The 19937-nt window shown below is 41.0% G+C and overlaps 1 protein-coding gene and 1 long non-coding RNA gene across 5 annotated transcripts in view; one reads left to right on the top strand and one right to left on the bottom strand.

Moving 5' to 3' along the window:
* The window catches only part of LOC124254989, a 50699-nt gene that overhangs the window by 28029 nt on the left and 2733 nt on the right, over nt 1-19937 (bottom strand). The window lies entirely within an intron of this gene.
* LOC124254992 lies at nt 1595-19077 on the top strand. The gene is made up of 3 exons (XR_006892601.1): nt 1595-1605; nt 4575-4578; nt 18962-19077. It is a non-coding gene; the product is annotated as an uncharacterized LOC124254992 (long non-coding RNA).

The following is a 19937-nucleotide window of genomic DNA, read 5'->3' as shown; positions in this document are numbered from 1 at the left end:
CTCATGACTTATCCCACCGGGTACCCATTTTCTGCTGGGTTAACAGAGGCCATTTTGAAAAAAAACTCACTTGCCTAAGGTGAAACCACATGTATCACATGTGCTTCGTTGTGGGGCAGGATTGAAGTCCTTGAAAAGGAGTCAAGCTGCCAAACACGGTCACTCATCCAAAGACGCTCCGCACCCAACGTTTCTTAACTCAACTGATTTGTGACCTGAACAGTATGCACATGTCCACACACCACCTCAGTGTAGTATAATTTGTGTATCAACGCTAGGAAAGGATTCATGAAGCATGATACGTTCATCATTTCGCGAACATCTGGTATCATCGTAATCATGACCTACTGGAATCGTAGAATGGACGGTGATGTTAGTAGAAATCTGTCTTGGCGATATGTGTCAGTTTTATCTCTTTTACATATAATAATAATAATAATAAATGTGAACTTATAATGCGCCTTTTCCATGCACAAGGCCCATGCTCAAAGCGCTAACAAAGTGAGTGGATAATAATACATATATACAATAAGGGACTAGTTGCTAGTCATAATGCAGTGAAAACAGATGAGTCTTGAGAAGTCGTTTGAAGGAATAAAAGTCAACTGCTGATTTAATGGTGATAGGGAGAGAGTTCCAGAGTAGAGGGGCAGAGCAGACAAAGGATTTCCTTCCAAAAGTTTGCAGTTTGAACCGAGGCACAGAGAGTAGGTTCAGATTCTGAGAACGGAGCTGTCTTTCTGGAGTGTACGGGGTAAGGAGTTCCTTCAGGTATTCTGGGCCTATGCCATTGAGGCATTTGTAGACAAAACACAATATTTTAAAGTCAATTCTTGATTTAACAGGCAGCCAGTGGAGGTTTTTCATGACAGGTGTTATGTGTGAGCGCTTTGAAGTTCTGCTTATGATTCGGGAGGCTGTATTTTGGACATTTTGCAATTTTGATAGCAGCTTCTGAGAAATACCAAAAGGAGGCTATTGCAGTAATCAATTCTTGATATAACAAGTCCCTGGACCAGACCGTGTGCTGCATCACGACTGATGAGATGGCGTATTCTGCCAATGGCTCGTAGATGAAAGAAGCATATTCTGCAGAGTTGATTTACATGAGTGTCCATCGCCAGGTGTGAGTCAAGTGTAACTCCAAGGTCTTTAACAGAGTCGACAGCTTGTATCTCTGCATCTGCTACCAGAACAGTTTTGGTGGTAATTTGTTTTGCATTTGCCTGGATCCAATAACCATCACCTCAGTTTTGTCATCATTTAACTTTAGCAAGTTGTTTGTCATCCATGACTTAACATCTTTAGTACAGTCTGTTATTTTATGGAGACCAGTGTGAAAGTCCTTGGGAGTTGAGTTTTTCTGAAGTTGAGTGTCATCTGCAAACGAATGATGGGAAATGCCATGTTTGTCAATTACGTCTGCAACATCGGTCGTGTATGCTATGAAAAGAAGCGGACCGAGTACCGATCCCTGGGGTACACCACAGTGGACCAAGGAGGTTTGTGATTTGATATTGTCTAACAGGACAGTCTGACTTCTGCTTTCGAGATAAGATTGTAACCAGATGAGGGGTACCCCATGGATTCCAAATTGGCCCTTGAGTCTTTCCAGAAGGAGTTGGTGGTCGATTGTATCGAAGGCAGCAGAGAGGTCAAGCAAGATAAGAGTAGCTAGTTAGCCTTCATCAACAGCTGTAAGTAAGTCGTTGGAGACTCTGAGGAGGGCTGACTCGGTGCTATGATTTGATCTGTAAGCGGACTGGAATTTATCCAAAAGTGAAAAGGCAGAGAAATGATCCCTGAGTCGAATATTGACTGCTCTCTCAAGTATCTTTGATATAAACTTCAGGTTAGAGACTGGTCGAAAGTTTTTAAGCAAGTTTGGATCTAGGTTATCCTTCTTTAACAGGGGGATGACAGTGGCATGTTTGAAAGAATCTGGGAAGACACCACTTATCAAACTACTGTTCACCATCTTTGTGATAACTGGGAGCAGCAAATCCAGGAATTCTTTTACCAGCGATGTGGGAATCGGGTCCAAGTGACAAGTGGTCGGCTTGGATCCAGAAATGATCTTCTTGATGTCGTTTTCAGAAAATGGATGAAACTCCAATAGTGGTATACCAGAAAACTGTGTATCAGTAGGAGTATCAAACTGGAGCCTAGTACCTTTCAGTGTTGAATGAATTTTGTCAATCTTGGCTCGAAAAAAGTCATTAAAGGAGTCAGGAAGTTCATCAAAAGGTGGAGTTGAGGGTAGGATTGGATCATGCTTTTTCCCAAGAAGGCCATTTATAAATTTATGCATTTTCCTAGGATTATTTTTAATCTCCTCGATAGTGGACAGACAATAGTTCTTCTTAGCATGGGCTATGTGTTTAATCATGCTATTCCTCGCTTGACAATACATCTGACGATGAACTTCTAGTCGTGTCTTACGCCAAAGTCTTTCAGATTTACATATCAGTCAGCTTATCAGTTTTTCAGTATGTTGCCCCTTTGAACTGTATTTCAGTTTAAGGGGCGGTGGGGTAGCCTAATGGTTAAAGCGTTGGCTCGTCACGCCGAAGACCCGGGTTCGATTCCCCACATGGGTACAATGTGTGAAGCCCGTTTCTGGTGTCCCCGCCGTGATGTTGCTGGAATATTGCTAAAAGCGGCGTAAAACCAAACTCAGCCAGTCAGTCAGTATTTCAGTTTAATCTCGATATGAGAGGAAATGCAAGAGCGACGCGAGTTTCTGACACTATTGTGGCTAGTAATGACTACGAGAGTTGTCTGCCGTGTAAATGTCTATCTGATGGACTTCGACTCACACATTTCGAACAAAATGATTCATGCGTTGTCTGATTCTCGATCCAGACGATTAAGTTGACTTTATTGGTTCATTGAATTGAGTTGAACAGTAAACTGCGTTATGACGAACATGCTTATATCGAACTGACGGATATAACGAACGATTTGTCCCGGGCACTTGCTGTACATTTAGTCGAATTGAATATACGAACTTCGGTTATATGGAAGTAGAATTAGCGGTACCTTTGAGTTCGTTATAACCGTTTACTGTAATTCAATTATATTATGGGAAGTCAATTCAATATGGCAGGAACACTCACACCGATGCAGGTCAGATATTCGCGGGATCAGATATTGTAATAATTAACAGATCGCACGCACGGTGATTCCAATTGTGGTGAAACGTCGGGACCGAGATAATTATACCCTTGCATAGCAACCAGGATGTGTGTATGTGTTCACATTGCCAGCTCACTGGTATACCATGCCGCATATTTTAGTTTGTCATTTCACTGCTGAAAAAAAACACTCAGACACATCATACTCTGAGATAAAATTCAAATTCTTTGTTCCCCTATCGGAGGGTCAAAACCATAGATTGCTGCACGTGTGTCACTTTCCTGCTTCCAGGGTGGCATATGATTCCATAGAAAATTGACATACGATGATAAATAATTATGACATTCTATGAAGGATGATATGCATAACTGTCCCAGACAGGGAAGTGACATCACTGTGGCTTATCACTTGTTTGTTTGTCGTTTAACGCCGCACTTTTCCAGCTATATGGCGGCGGTCTGTAAATTATCGAGTCTGGACCAGACAATCCAGTGATCAACAACATGAGCACCAATCTATGCAATTGGGAACCGATGATGTGTGTCAATCAAGTCAGCGAGCCTGACCACCCGATCCCGTTAGCCGTCCAATACGACAAACATGGGTTACTGAAGATCAATGAAGGTCAAAGGTGTAATCCATCCTATTTAATATCTCCTTAGGGATCTTGTAAACCATAGTCACATCATATATACCTTGCACTACTTCCTGAAGTGATTCAGAGCTCTCGACAGTGCACATGTGCCATAGAAGGTGGACTTTGGAACCTACACGGTTAGCGCACATCTGTATACATGGATATCATACATTTTTATACACGCATGCATTATCTATACCCATGCATAACGTAATCTACATTCATGCATAGCATACGTCTATATACATGCGTAAGATACATCTGTATACACGAATAACATACAGATACTTCGGAGTGCGATCGACGGTACTCAGATAACACCTGGGTTGTTATAAGCACTGTGTCGCTTTTTCCTCAATTTTAGGGAAAATGAAACGGCTATTTATAATTACAACAGGTAGGACAGTGGTTTTGCATGACGACAAAACACCATTGCCACCGGACAACACTGAAATATTATGGCCTGACATATTCAGATTTGTGTCCTCTTATCTGAAGGTTTTCCTACAGAATTTGAAACATTTATCCTTTTGACAAAAACCTTGGTTCAGTGACCAGTTGCAGTTCCTTATCGGGGCCTGTATCGCGTGTTCACATTTGCTCATGTGGAACATTGCCATGCCTTTGCTTGTGTTTGTGACAGGTGCCACCGATGGGGCGGGATACGCTCACCTTTCGTGATCACAGAGAGCACATGTGATCTTCACGTGCTCAGATACAGAAACAGTGACCTTCACATCACCAGATACAGTGACCTTCCAATAACCAAATGCAGATACATTGACCTTCACATAACCAGATACGTTGATCATGTGACCTCCACATAACCAGACACAGTGATCACGTGACCTTCACATAACCAGATACAGTGATCATGTGACCTTCACATAACCAGATACAGAGATCATGTGACCTTCACATAACCAGATACAGTGATCATGTGACCTTCACATAACCAGATACAGTGACCATGTGACCTTCACATAACCAGACACAGTGATCATGTGACCTTCATATAACCAGATACAGAGATCATGTGACCTTCACATAACCAGACACAGTGATCATGTGACCTTCACATAACCAGACACAGTGATCATGTGACCTCCACATAACCAGATACAGTGATCATGTGACCTTCACATAACCAGATACAGTGATCATGTGACCTTCACATAACCAGATACAGTGATCATGTGACCTTCACATAACAAGATACGTTGATCATGTGACCTCCACATAACCAGATACAGTGATCATGTGACCTTCACATAACCAGACACAGTGATCATGTGACCTCCACATAACCAGACACGGTGATCATGTGACCTCCACATAACCAGACACAGTGATCATGTGACCTTCACATAACCAGACACAGTGATCATGTGACCTCCACATAACCAGACACAGTGATCTTGTGACCTTCACATAACCAGATACAGTGATCATGTGACCTACATAACCAGATACAGTGATCATGTGACCTCCACATAACCAGACACAGTGATCATGTGACCTCCACATAACCAGACACAGTGATCTTGTGACCTTCACATAACCAGATACAGTGATCATGTGACCTACATAACCAGATACAGTGATCATGTGACCTTCACATAACCAGACACAGTGATCATGTGACCTTCACATAACCAGACACAGTGATCATGTGACCTTCACATAACCAGACACAGTGATCATGTGACCTCCACATAACCAGACACAGCGATCTTGTGACCTTCACATAACCAGATACAGTGATCATGTGACCTACATAACCAGATACAGTGATCATGTGACCTTCACATAACCAGACACAGTGATCTTGTGACCTTCACATAACCAGACACAGAGATCATGTGACCTTCACATAACCAGACACATTTCTATCTCATGATCACCATGTAGGTCTTAACCATTCAAGATATACTATCATGTGTACTATAACTATAGACGGGTGTGAATCCCATTAACCATGCATGACTGTTTCATGCGTATGTGTATGAAACGTATTTCATACATTAAAGCAATCTATTATTTATCTGTAAGTATAAGGTTATATGGTGGTGTGTTTGTATCGCAGGAGGAAGATGTAACAATGTGTAATGGCCTCGCCTCAAACAACATAGGCTTGTCAAATTCAGGGTATTTTTAACAAGAGCTTCGAATGACTCTAAAAAGTGACGCTGTAGAATACTCAAGGTTCTTTAGTCAAACATATCCCTTTCACGCTAATGAAACTGGAGAAGCATCTTTTATCGCTGATTAAAGCGTCAGTAATCAACACGCAGCTAAATTCGGTAATGGTTGAAACCGTCAATGCAATGACAGGCCTTACGACAAAGACAATATGAGGGATCCCAAACTGTGGCCTAAGTGGTAGTCATACACAGAACAAAGACGCACACACCATTAAGTGCAGATCCTCATGACAAGATCGTTATTGTTTCTTGTTTAACAACGCACTCGGCAATATTCCAGCTAAATGGCTGATGTCTGTAGATCAATTACATTTGTGACGTCATACCATTGTCTGCTCGCCCCATTATTTTCAAGGAATGGAGACATAATCGAGTCTAGACCATACAATCCAGTGACCAAAAGAATGAGCATCGATCTACGCAAATGAGATACGATGACATGTGTCAACCAAGTCGGCGAGCCTCTGTTATTTGCCTATTACGACAAGCATGAGTTGCTGAAGACCCGTTCCAACCCGGATCTTCACGGGGGAGACAAGCATGGGTTGCTGAAGACCAGTTCTAACCCGGATCTTCACGGGGGAGACAAGCATGGGTCGCTGAAGACCAGCTCTAGCCCGGATCTTCACGGGGGAGACAAGCATGGGTCGCTGAAGACCAATTCTAGCCCGGATCTTCACAGGGGAGACAAGCATGGGTAGCTGAAGACAATTCTAGCCCGGATCTTCACGGGGGAGACAATCATAGGTCGCTGAAGACCAATTCTAGCCCGGATCTTCACGAGGGAGACAAGCATGGGTAGCGGAAGACCAGGTCTAACCCGGATCCGTCATGACATAAGCATAGGGGCGTGTCTCGCTTAGAAAAAGCCTTAGAAAGACATAAAGGTGTATAGAGCCTACCCTATTACTATGTAATGTCTCGCTTAGAAACAGCCCCTATGCTCTGCACTGCAGTCGCATTTGCATTGTCCTATACTATATAGGGATGCACCTACTTCCTCGTCGATGGAAATGGCATGAATGTGATGGATGCAAACGTGACTGACAAATAGTTGTCAATGACGACCGCGGGGTCCTCCTATGCATCTACTTCCTGGTTGAGTACAGGCTGTTACAACTACGTACCTATTCTGAGCTTCTATTGTGGCATTCTGATCGGCGCCAGCCAAGGTTGTGCTGACAAAAGTGAGCGTTATATCGTCTCGTGTAATAGCTTTCTCGTCTCGTGATATCGCTTTCTCGCCTCCGAATTTTAAAGGTCACATGCAACCAAAATATCAAACATGATTAAACACAATTATCACTTATTCGTGAGATATAATATACATTGCTGGTTATGAAAAAACATATAAACAAAGTTATAAGCCTACAATCGCAAATCAAAAGTGCAATATTGTGTACTTGGGTTTACTTCCCAAGAAACGAAGCAGCCGGGATACCGAACCCAGTCAGAGCGGGTGGGTGTGCACTCAAGCTGGTTCATTTGCAGATGTCCCCACGGCTCATTGTGTGTGTATATATAGAGATGTTGGGTTTTGTAAATACATGCTCATTTTTTGTGTATAACATTTTGCAATCAACAGACATCATAACATGTCATGTGTTCAAGTATCACACCTGCCTGTCTGTGTAATTACATAATGTGACAGAGACCGAACACGGGCCATAAATCAATGCATTTTGTTTATGGTGTATAGCCTGATTGGTGTTAAGTTCAAATTGCATGTGGTCAGTGATCGCTGTTGTGTATTGAATATTGTCATTAGCAGACATGCAGGCAGACACACAGGTGTCAATAAAACAAGACATTGAGTTTTGTCTGTGACAACGACATATTTATATCACAGTTAGAAATTGTGTCAACGCTAAATAATGACATTGCTTTTAAGTATCGAACTGAGAAAGTGACTCGGTAAGGAGAACGTGTGGTGAAATAGACAAATGAAATTATATAAACACTTAATTTACTGTCATAACATATAAAAAGCTCGCGCCTGTGAGATATCAACAAAACATTAGAAAAATAGCTCACACCAAAGCCTTCACCGAGTATTCACCTGACAACCCGCTTCCAAGTTGCGCGAACCTATTTCGCTGTGCACGTGCTATGAGCGCAGCCCAGCTGTTGAAACCATTTGAATTCCCCCCAAACGCTGGGGGAAAATTAGTGAATAGTTTGAAACGGGTTTTTTCATCGCGTTATTTTTCAACTTCATAAGTTGAATTTGCATTTTTGATGATTTGTTTCGGTAAGTCCATACCGAAAGGTATCAGAATCTGCAAAGTTGTGTTTTACGTTGCATGTGACCTTTAAGGCGAGAAAGCGATGGCCCTAATCAGCCACCATAGTATGCGAGAGGGCGATGGCCCTAATCAGCCACCATATTTGAGGCCCCGCCTTGCATTTTGCTTGTACCTGTCCCTAGCTACTGGATTGTTGTATGAGACAACTACAACGTGGAATGAACTGCACACTGAAGTGCACATGACTCATAACACACATATGTATACGGGTGTCGAGGTGTATATGGTGTATTCCGTTTCGTATTCGTGGGTGGGGCGGGTTTGATTGGATTAAAGGGGTGTTCATTCGTAGCTTACAGCGTGGTATCTGTTTCTCAAAGGATTATATCCAATTATTATAACTCACCTCACCCTCATCCGCAGCCAATCCCAATCCTCACCCTCACGCCCCCAGCCTCACTCTCAACACATCATCAAACCCAACCTTCATCCCCATTAAGGGCGGTGGAGTAGCCTAGTTGTAAAGGCGTTCGCTCGTCCCGTTGAAGACCCGGGTTCGATTCCATACATCGGTACAATGTGTGAACCCACTTACATTCTGGTGTCCCCCACCGTGATATTGCTGGAATGTTGCTAAAGGCGGCATCACTCATTCCATATACTCATCCCCATCCTCACTCTCCCGTCCACAAACTCACGCTCACTCCCATCCTAAATCCCAACCTTACCTCATCCTCGCCCTTATCCACAACTTCACCTCACCCCCAACCTCACGCTTATCCACAACCTCACCTCATCCACAACCTCACCTTGCCTTAACCTCAACCTCACTCCCATACCTAACCTCACCCTCACCCCGTTTTGAGTAAGTTTAGTTTTACGCCACTTTTAGCAGTATTCCAGCAATATCACGGCGGGGGACACCCACTGTGCCCATGTGGTGAATCGAGTGAATGAGTGAGTTTAGTTATGCGCCGCAATATTCCAGTTATATGGCGGCGGTCTGTAAATAATCGAGTCTGGACCAGACAATCCAGTGATCAAGAGCATGAGCATCGATCTGAGCAACTGGTAACCGATGGCATGTGTCAACCAAACCAGCGAGCCTGGCCACCCGATCCCGTTAGTTGCCTCTTACGACAAGCATGGGTTACTGAAGATCAATTCTAACCCGGACCTTCACGGGTCTGTGGGGAATCGAACCCAGGTCTTCAGCGTGACGAGTGATTGAATGAGTGAGTTTAGTTATGCGCCGCAATATTCGAGTTATATGGCGGCGGTCTGTAAATAATCGAGTCTGGACTAAACAATCCAGTGATCAACAGCATGAGCATCGATCTGCGCAATTGGGAAACCGATGACGTGTCAATCACACCGAACCTGACCACCCAATCCCGTTATGCGCCTCTTACGACAAGCATGGGTTACTGGGGGCCAATATTCTAACCCGGACCTTCACGGGTATTCAGCGTGACGAGCGAAGGCTATCCCGCCGCCCACACCCCCGTTTTGAAAATAATATACTGAACAGCAAAAGTAACGCAAGTCTGGCTTTTTGTCAAGTTTTGTAATAGAAGACAACCAAAATCATGTCTAATCATTTATTCTATAGAAAACACTGTCAATTTAACAGTTGAAAGTTGCTGTTGACATTGAATTGCAATAAGTTCAAATTGATCACAGTCCGTCAAATGGAGATACCCCTGAACGCGAAAAGTGACAGTCTCTTTAGTAGCGCGTATAGCCACCTTGAGCTTGCACACAGGCCGTGCAACGTGACCTCATTGAGTTCACTAGAGTCTGAAAGACTGCCTTAGGTAACTGGTTCCGCTCAAACACCAATCTGTATTCCAATTGTGCAAGTGTGAGTGGCTGTCTACCTGCCCCAATCCTCCGTCCAATTTCGTCCCAGAATGTTCAAAGGGAGCCATATCCGGGAAAGACACGGCCATGGAAAAATGTTAACGTTGTTCTGAGCCAGATGATCCATCAACACCCTTGCTGTGTGAGGGCTGCTGGCGTTGTTGACGTGTCAAAACTGGACCCACATATGGCCGTCGACAGTGGATTCCAGCAGCCCGAAGACGACGCCTAATCGTATCGCTGGACACTGCTCCACTTGGCCCAAGAACCGATCTGGCGTATGAGTTGTCACTCGTTGCCGTCCGGTACGGGGACGATCAGCAGCAACCCCGGTTTGCTGATGACGTTGAGCAAGTCGTGTAATGTGGTAAGATGTCAGCCCAATTGCCTAGCTACAGCGGTTGCAGAGCTACCTCCCTGCAACTTTCCAATGGCCACTCCCCTCTGCTCAGTCGTTAGTCTAGGCATCGTTTGTGTGGCGTGTACACCTCCTAGCGTCAATACTGAACCGTTTTTTGACACAAACCTTTATAAAGAATCCTCAGAGTGAAATGCATGTTTTCCATCCAGAACCGTCGATACACGTGCTAAAATTATTGTTTTGCTGCACTGTTGGTGTGTTTGTGCGAATGGTTCGTATGGACGTCAAATTGCATGACATCATCTCATCTGGGATCATTACGTTACTTTACCATGATCGTTCCATAAACATGAACGCTTACCTTCATGAAATTTTATTTTTTCGAAACTTGCGTTTCTTTTGCCTGTTCAGTATATATTGACTTCAATGATCCCAAGTAAAGATCACATTTCCACCGTGTGAACTTCCCCAATCAACATGTGTTATTTCCGTTTTTTGACCAGAAGGAAATGGGCTTCCTCTCCATCACACTAGACAATAACCTAGGAGTCTCAAATTCGAAATAAGACCATTTTTCTTCCCAGAACATTCACTTATCTATCATTTGTTTGTACGACCCCTGAACTTCCGGGTTAGAATTGGTCTTAGGCATCCAATCCTTATCAGTAGAGGCCATTAACGATCTGGGGGTTCGGGAGATGCATGTTATCGTATGTTCATGATAACACTGGCGCGTCTGATCCAGACTCGGTTGTTTACAGACCATATTATGTGATATCGTGACAAATGACGAATCATGTCATATCACACCACAGTAGACGGGCAGGTATACCAGTTAATATCCTAGCAACGAGTCCAGGTTAGAACCTATGCCAGTCGTAACAGCATCGGTTGTCATGCCAGGTTACTTTGTGATTGCCTGTAATAGTAACCCTGGGCAAGCCAGAAACCTATGGTCGGGGTTCGAATCCCTATTCTGCTCGATATCTTCCTAGTTTTGTCAGCACCTGATGCCGGTGGCTAGGGGTTTCACCGAAGTGGTAAATGTCTGAAGGTGAAAGCACAGGCCCTCGTGTCTTTGCGAGGATTAAATATTAAATTTTTTTTTTAGATGACCCCGGACTCGAAATGCTTAACAATACAATTCATCATGATGTATTGTACTGTGAAGCATTGCGAGTCGGGGGTCATCTCAAATTGTGATATATATTTTTAAAATCTTTAATCCTCGCGATGACACGAGGGCCTGGGGGTAGAAGGTCTGGCTTACAGTGAAGCCATGCAACATCACTCCTCCGCTGCTGCCCAGTCACTATACAACTGTTACATTTTAAGTGTACCTATCTGTGTAATCAAAGAGCTCTGTCTTCAAACAAGACCATCGTCCGATACGAAAGAAGGAAGGCGGTACGCGGGGCGGTAAAAAGGGTACAACCCCAATATGTAAAATCAAGACAATATATAAAAACTATCGCAATATGTAAAAGCTTAACGCTAAACGTAAAATATAACGCAATATGTAAAAAATTTACGCAAAATGTAAACAATGTTTTAAACGCAATACGTTAACACCTAACGCAAAATGTAAAACCAATTTTTAACGCAATTTGTAAAAGATTAACGGAATATGTAAAATCAAGCTTTTTTGTTGTTTTTATGTCTTGGTGACTGAATCCTTTTTAGTAACTTCACTTTATTGTCTTTCAAAATAGCTAAGATATTGCAATATTTCTGTCAAAATTTACCTCATTTCTAATTTAACTGAAATCTTATCTGTATGTCATTAAAAATCAAGGTAAAGCCGATAATTGTATGATATGGAGATACTTTATATCATAATCTATATTCGGCAGTATCAAAAAATATTATTGTATTCTTCACAGTTACTTTTTATATAAATGGTTAGATGGGTTGCATTATTCATCATGTCCCATTCAAGGTTTTACCTTTTGGACTTTCGTTATCCCACAACTCGCATTTAAGTTGGGGATAACAAAATACCTTCCATCTGTCCGTCTGTCCGTTCAAAGAACTGGTTTGGGCAATATCTCAAGAAGTGGCTATTAATAATAAATTTTTAATGATATTTGGCACTGTAACAAAGGTTCAACTTGAAACTCTGCATACATCAGTTTTTTGTTTTCTTTTTCTTTTTCTTTTCATTGATTTTGTTGAGAGACCAGTTTGTTCAGGCTTGTCTTATTTAGTGGGGAATTAATAGCAAATTATTTTCCTTTTTTGGAATTAATGTATCAGTTATTTTTTGCACCACAACTTAAGTGTACGCTTACTAAATTTAGATGTAACGCTCACAACTTCAAAGTCCAGGCGGCACGATAAATTCTGAATGCTACTTCGCACAGAAAATATTGACTTCTTGTTTAAGGTAGCTCTTGTGTTGTACCACATTCTTAGGTTGAGAGAGAAATTGTAAATGGGTGTTTATGGATTTATTGATGTTCCTATAGCTCGCGTATTTACAGGTTGCGCATAAATGCACTACTTGAAGTTTTTTCCCACCCGCAGTTGAAGCTATGGCGGGTCAAGATGCATGCATTTAGGAACCATTCCAGTATCCCTTACAAAAGTCAATCATTGTTTCATATACATAGTCAAATCATAACTACTGGCGCTCTCTCCTAGATCAGTTCCTAGACTAGATCGATTGAAATATCTCTATATACAAGTAAATGATATGTTTATCAACTACACTTTCATGTATACCAGTAATAATTACTGAACGAGGTAAAGTTTTTTAATATAAGGTAATATGAAGTTCATTTTGTACGAAACATTGCGATATCTAAGTTTTTTGGGAATAAAGTCAATTTTTGCAAAATTGTGATTAAAATAGATTTCGATTGCTGCCCGATATTCAAACCTAAAACTGGATTTTACATATTGCATTAATTGTTTACATATTAGGTTAAAAATTGTTTTTACATTTTGCGTTAGGTGTTTTACTTTTTGCGTTAAAGACATATTTTACATTTTGCGTTAATATTTTACATATTGCGTTATTCTTTTACATATTGTCTTGATTTTACATATTGGGGTTGTACAAGACCTACAGTTTCATCAGTATCACTGTTCCATAACTGTTATGTAGATTAAAAACATATCTTCGGTTGACAAGAAACGCGACAAAATTTCCCTTAGTAGAAAAAAATGTGAAACTATCCCAAACTGGGAACATTGTGACCTGACAACTGTCCTCCCTGTTGTATGAAGACGGCGATGTTTGCTGCGTGTACACAGTGCAACTGGTGTCACGGGCCATGTTATCATAACGTGATTTGTATCGACGGGAGCGTATAAATATAGATACGAACCTTTAACACCGCCACAATATATGCAAAGTACTCGTGACTTGCTGGAGATAACATTACAGTTGGATTAAGGATATACATACTGTTTGGCAAAGGATAAATACCCATTTTGGTAAACGATAAACGGGAAGTTGGATAAAGGGTAAATATACTTTTTGGTAAACATGCAGTTAAGCACCATACTTTCCCTTCCAGTAATGTAACTGTATTTGTAACATGTTATATTTGGGATTACACTTTCTTTGTAAAGTACAGATTCTAGTACTTTTGTTGGGTTGAGTCCCGAATGTACTAGAATCTGTACGTTTGTAAATGATTAACTAAATACAAATTTATTCTTCTCTGTACATAGATACATAGAAACGAAACATTACATATGGATTAAGGATAAACATACTGTTGGGTAGGCAGTTAATACAGAGTGAGCGTTGGACAAAGAATAAACATACATTTGATACAGGATTGGACATGGAGTTGAATAAAGGATATAACAGTTGGATAAAGGATAAACATGCAACTAGATATCACTTGCTTGATAACGGTGTTAGAGCCTACACCGAAACGTCGCTCTCATAGCACTGTTATACTGCAAATATTTCACTAATATTTCACACACAAAAATATAATGACTATGATATGAAATGTATATGAATTCACAAAAGTACCTATGTTGTGATTTTCCGTACACAAACGAGAGTAACTCACTCAGGTTGTAAAATACATGCCGCTAGACATGGACATACTGTAGAAAATAGATAACGGTTTGCACTGCAGTTACCGGCTGCATGTCACTTCCTGATTGACACGCTGACCACGTAATGATAATCCCACAAGCAAGTCGGTGGTCAATCTGTCAAACTAAAGAAATTGTCCATATAGTGTTATCCTTCCTTACTTCCACAACTTCTAAATGCCTCTCAAAGAAGTTAACTGGATAAAGGATTACTCACAACTGATAAAGGATTTTACATGGCCTAGAATAAAGGATACAACAGTTGGATAAAGAATAATCATCCAACTGGATAAAGGATTACTTACAGCTGATAAAGGATTACTTACAGTTGATAAAGGATTACTTACAGCTGATAAAGGATTACTTACAGTTGATAAAGGACTAGAAGTGGAGTTGAATAGAGGATTACATGCAAATGATAAAGGATTAAACATGCAATTTGATGGCAAGATGCTGCGTCCCACAAGTATTCAAATTGAGAGTTGAATAGTAATTATGACCCTATAAAAAGGCATTTACTGTCCGATTTTAGCACTAATTAAATTCAGTTTCAAACAGGAAAAGTCCAAGCCATTTAGCTTCACATATAATGTACAAAATATCTACGTAAGTGTATAGCTGCCAAGTTAAAACGTGAGAGGGAAATAATCTTGTGAAATTACACTTAAACACAATTCCCCAGTACATACAAACTTTACACTAACCAATTCCCCTCCGATGTACCCACCGAACTAGAAATATAAGATCCCAGTGAGTATCACCGGTTTCATACATAGATCCATGCATGACGATTGCCACAGTGACAAGTGCCCCTCCCCACAAGACTTCGTGGCAGTGGGATAACATCTGTTTTCCACTTGTCAATTTACCTTTCAAAGGAAATAAATTCAAAGAGCGTCATACGACTTTTGCTAAGAAGTTGTTCGATCAAGGTTACACCATACATGACCTCAGTGAAACTTTCACAAGAATTAGTTGAAGACTTATGGAGGAATTTCAAATTTGACGTATCAGCGATTTCGATAGGATTGTACATTGCTTCGACAGTCTAGCCAAAGCTTAACTTGGAAATTCCAGACCAGTTTTCCAAAGGTGGAAACTAGACTTTTATAGTCAGTTAATTCTCTTATACCTATAATGGTTCAAGTGTTGTGGGACCGCCTCCGTGGTGTAGTGGTTAGAGCGTCCGCCCGGAGAGCAGAAGGTCGCGGGTTTGATCCCTGACCGCGTCATACCAAAAGACGTTAAAATATGGTACTTATTGGTCCCTGCCTGGCGCTCGGCATTAATGGGTACAACAAGGACTGGTCGGCTCGGAGTCAGTATAATGTGTCTGAGTGGGGTATTCATGCTTCACTGCGGCATGGTATCTCAGTGGGCTAGCACTATAAAACCAGCTTAAGTCTGGGCTAGTACAAGCAGCCGCACATACACATACACACGCATGCACGTCGTCATATGAGCGAAATATTCTCAAGCACGATGTTAAACCCACTTTCACCTCACCTCACCTCAAGTGTTGTGGACTATGTGATAGCTTCAGCAAAGCTATTTCCATACATAAGTGATTTTAAAGTTGAAGATGTTGATTACTCCAATCATTTCCCAATATCATGTTCATTAAACACTGGCTTCTACTCAACATGTGACTGTGAACCTAATAGTGATGGTGATACACAAACAGATACCAAACTACATACTAGTGCCGCTGTACATGAACAAACTTCACATGATTGGATAAAGTTTGTATGGGACCAGGATTCTTCGGACAATTTCATTAGTAACTTTAAAGATTTATTTGAAACTGAACATGGAACCCTGTGTGATAAGATAAATAACAATATTGACGCAGCAATATTAGCTATCACAAACATTTTCTATCAGTCTGCAGACTTTGCTAGGAAACTATATAAACCTAACACAAGGAAACATCAAACCCAGCCTCCATGGTGGGACCAAGAATTAGGAGAACTTAAATGTAAGAAATATGCTGCTCTTAGGGCTCACAGAGACTATGGCGTTGATTTTAATGTGTTCAAGTCGCTAAGATCATCGTTGAAATGCCTTTTTAAAGTGAAAAAGAGAATACTACGAAGACAAGCAACACAAACTGGTGGAAGCCAGGAAGGACCCTAAAATGTTTTGGCACTTACTAAAGTGTACTAGGAAAACACCTGTTATAAATGTTAATATTGACCCATGTGACTGGGTCAAACATTTTTCTTCCTTGTTGACTTGTGATCAAGACTTACAGTTATCTTCATGTGACACTCTAGGTGCGGCGGTGTGTAATAATATGTGTGATGATGACTTAAATGACGTCATAACTGAACGTGAGGTGAACTCCAATATGGACAAGCTGAAAAACAATAAATCTCCTGGGCCTGATGGCATAGCAGCTGAATTGATTAAATCATCAAAACTATATTCTGTTCAGCATCTTACATTACTTTTTAACCGAATATTTAATACAGGCTATTTCCCAGCTGTGTGGGCTACAAGTATCATATGCCCTCTGTTCAAGTCAGGACTAAGGCAAGACCCTAGTAATTATAGGGGTATTTCTTTAATAGATTCACTTTGTAAAGTGTTTACTTGCATTCTAACATCTAGGCTGCAGAAGTGGTGTGAGAGTGATAATACAATTTGTGAGTATCAGGCTGGATTTAGAGCTAATTATAGCACTGTTGACCATATTTTTTCATTGAATGTTGTTGTACAAAATTATGCTCATAAGAAAAGGGGAAGATTTTATTGTGTTTTTATAGATTTTGCAAAAGCATTTGATACAATGAATCATAAAGTTCTATTTGACTGTCTAAAGGATGTTGGAATAACTGGTAAATTTTATAATATCTTAGTGTCCATATATTCGAAATTGGTAGCCTGTGTTAGGACTTCAAATGGCCTCACTGATACTTTCAGGTGTAATCAAGGCACCCCTCAAGGCTGTATTTTGAGTCCCCAGTTATTCATTATTTTTATCAACAAGTTCTTTTCAGTTCTAGAAAGTTTTGGAGGAAAAGGTGTTAATATCAATATTAATGTTGATAATCTCTATGCATTAATGTTTGCTGATGATGTGTCAGGGGTTGCTGATACTGCACTACAGTTGCAGAAGAGGCTAAATGCACTAGAGTTATTTTGCAGGCATACTGGTATGAAGATTAATTTGGACAAAACAAAGATTATTGTGTTTCGAAACTCAGGATAGTTAAGGCATTATTAAAATTGGTTCTTCGAAGGTAAACAAATTGAGGTTGTGTCATTTTATAGGTATCTTGGCATAGTTTTTACTCCTAGGCTATCATGGACTAAGGCTCACCATTGACTGCTCTCTCGGGTTAATTAAGCACTTGTATCTATCTATTCCTTTCAAAGAAATTTTGGTAATCTGTCAGCTCAGGATCTCTTTAAGTTGTTTGATTCTGTCATTCTGCCTATTCTGTGTTATGGATCTGAGGTTTGGGGAACATCATATTGTAAAATTATTGAAGGTCTTCAGATTAAGATTTGCAGACAATATCTCAGAGTTGGCAGAAATGTAAGTAGTAGTATGGTTTTAGGGGAATGTGGCAGGCTTCCATTACAATTTAATTATATGTCTAGAGCGGTTAAATATTGGTGTAGGTTAATTCAGTTAGAATCACATCGACTCCCATTTCAGGGTTACAATATGTTGAAATCGCTTGATGATTCGGGTAGGACTACATGGGCTACAAATATAAAAAATATCTTATTTAAATTCGTTTTTGGGTTTGTATGGCTGTCACAGGATGTCGGTGATATGCAGCAGTTTAAACTTCGGCTTTCGGATAATCTCAAACAATCATGGTCTGCCACTGTTCATAACCTTTCAGATTCATTTGCCTACAAACACTTTAAATCATTACTGCATGTAGAAAGCTACCTATCATTATCTATACCTCCCTATCTAAAATCTCTCCTAGCAAAGTTCAGGTGTAGCAATTTTGGGTTAGGTATAGAGGTAGGAAGATATGATGACATACCAATGGCTGACAGAGTCTGTTTTTACTGTCTTCATGCTGCAATATTGCTAAAAGCGGCGTAAAACCAAACTCAGTCAGTCCGTCAGTCGGTTTGGACTGAATATTGGGGGATTTCCAGAGGTGGGCAGATGTTTATGACTGAACGAGAACAGTGCTGACGAGCAAAGGGTCATTATCGGGCTAATAAGCTAAACCTTACAATCACCTGCTAATCCGCTAAACCTTTCAACATGCAACCAGGAGAAACATGAATGTGTATTTACTGTGTTCCATGCTGATTGTCTGGTATATTACCACAACACCTGTTCAACTTGCAACCTGTTGAAACGTGACAATCTATATGTAGTGAAACATGCAGCCAGCACAAGCGGTGTAATCTGAACACACCAGGACAACCTGCTCTAGGGCGTCGTCCGACCTGTTATCGAAGTGTGCGGGAGATGTTATATATACACAAAGAACTTAGTTTAGCACCACCTGACATATCTCACAATGAAATGAGCCCCGATCTTAACCCTTTGCAGCATATCTGGGACATGATTGGACGTCGTGTGCAACAAAGATTCTCCTGTACAGAACCTGGTCCAGTTGGAAGCTGTTTTACACGAGGAATGGCGTATAGTGCCCATTCAGAGGATCAGGAGGCAGATAGGGGGTATGAGGAGGAGAGTGCTAGCTGTCATACAGTCACATGGAGGTTACACTCGGTATTGACCTTGAATCGTGTAAGACACGCAAAATGACATTTTGAATGACCACATTCACCAATAAATTCAACATTAAACATTCCAGGGCCATACTTGTACAGACGTGGTTTTGTATGAAAGTCAGTGTTTGTTTTTGTTAAGATGAGCGATTATCTTAATAAAATCAATATGGACTCCAATCATTTTGTCGTTTTTTTATGAGTCAAGGGATCATACGGGTAAAAAAACCCACCATGGTGACCACGAGAAGTCTTATGTACGTGTTGAAAACGTATCATTGCAAAAATACAGGGGGTGCTTAATTAGCTCTTTGTGTATGTATATACACCACTGGGTCCACAATGTCATAACAAAGATCTTTCAATACTGACGTGCAAAAATGACTGGGAAGTTTCTTTTGACCGTCAGTGTATATGATCTGCAAATTATTGTCAAGTGACAGCGGTTCACGTGACTGGATGGTACTGAAAGTGGGTGAGTGAGTATGGTTTTACGCCGCTTTTAGAAACATTCCAGCGACATCACGACGGAGGTCACCAGAAATGGGCTTCACACATTGTACCCATGTGGGGAATCGAACCCGGGTCTTCGGCGTTATGAGCAAACGCTTTAACCACTAGGCTACCCCGCCGCCCCGGATGGTGCTGAAAAGACATAATGCATCAATGTAGTGGAATGTCGTTCATCCAGACGGTACCAAGAGATACAG

The sequence above is a fragment of the Haliotis rubra genome, unplaced genomic scaffold, assembly GCF_003918875.1.
Source record: "Haliotis rubra isolate DU_JTF1 unplaced genomic scaffold, ASM391887v1 Scf59, whole genome shotgun sequence".
NCBI classification, from domain to species: domain Eukaryota; kingdom Metazoa; phylum Mollusca; class Gastropoda; order Lepetellida; family Haliotidae; genus Haliotis; species Haliotis rubra.
This window is presented reverse-complemented; position numbering and strand designations above follow the sequence as displayed.